Genomic DNA, 1,223 nt, shown 5'->3' with positions numbered 1-1,223 from the left:
AAAGTTTAAGAAAAAGGGAAGAAAAAAGATACTTTTCAACGTTTTTTCCTTCAAAACTATGAAGGTTAATATTAAACCAACAATATAATTTGAGTAATGAGTTCAAGGTTATCTTTACTACTATAAAACTTGCTTTGTGGTCTAAATAAAGAAGTAGAGATAACAAAACACCACACTGATGCAAGGTTTGAGAGTAAGGAATAAGTTGTGGGAAAGGTACATTATTTTGCTGTTGGTTATTGTTATTCTTACAGAAGCTTTTTAAGTCTGGAAATTGATGCACCTTTCTATGGTCCATTCGCTTTTCAATTCTATTCCTCATAAACTGCTGCTTTTTTCAAAAAAATTGTTTACATCAACACTATTTTTAATTTTGTTTTTTACCACCTGACCTACTTTAAAATTATTGTACAATCATTGCTATGTGGGTTTGCTATTATTGTTATGCAAATTAGTAACGAGCAAAACTAAAAAGGTTATCAGTTAGAGTGAGGCTTTTGATTACATTGGTTTTCTATCACTAACATCCTTGCGCAGTCCCAAAGGGACCCCACGTGCTTATCACACAATAATTATTACACGCAGGATATGGCAGACATTACAATGTTATACACGTTACTTTCAATACTGACAGTGGTCTCGTCTACATTTAAGATTCTAAAGGCAACGGAAATTGACGTCAGTTTTGATGATGACAAATGAATTTCTGTGACAAAAGAGTGTTCATCGAGGTAACGAGGATCCGCGAAACCATCGCCAAATATCAAATATGAACACACATCGATAAAGAAACTTAAGCTTATGTTATTTACACCCACAAGGTTATAAATATATCAGTCTTTTCGCAAACGTGGCTTGGATATTGTGTTCAGCCGATCAAAGACTTAAATTCTGTCATCTTTTCAGAAAATTTCCACGGTTTAATTTGTTGAATCGCGATGACGAACATAATATAAAGTGTTACCTGATTTCTCAGGAGCGTGATCAAGTACACTGACAGGAGCCAATATCAAACTATTCGCCAGCGAGCAACCAAAAAAGCAAGATTGGTTTTAAGGACCAAAATTATTACAACGAACCACTTACCTTTCCTCGAAAACTCCACGAAAGCTAAAACAAGTGCTACGTGTTTCACAAAATGGGTCATATGATTGCGCCAGCGGTTTCTTGTCGCATGACAGAGCACAGGTCACCCATTGTCAACCCATCAATAACATGTCATT

At 35.3% G+C, this 1,223-nt stretch overlaps 1 protein-coding gene across 1 annotated transcript in view; it reads right to left on the bottom strand.

The window, feature by feature from the left end:
• Positions 1-1,223, bottom strand: part of LOC137985448 (uncharacterized) — a 24,057-nt gene extending 22,834 nt beyond the window's left edge. Inside the window, exon 1 of the mRNA XM_068833077.1 lies at positions 1,087-1,223. The gene's annotated coding sequence lies outside the window, so the exon portion shown is untranslated. The remainder of the gene's footprint in view (positions 1-1,086) is intronic.

The sequence above is a fragment of the Montipora foliosa genome, chromosome 2 (genome assembly GCF_036669935.1).
Source record: "Montipora foliosa isolate CH-2021 chromosome 2, ASM3666993v2, whole genome shotgun sequence".
Lineage (NCBI taxonomy): Eukaryota > Metazoa > Cnidaria > Anthozoa > Scleractinia > Acroporidae > Montipora > Montipora foliosa.
The sequence above is the reverse complement of the archived record's forward strand: the minus strand, read 5'-3'. Positions and strand labels throughout refer to the sequence as shown.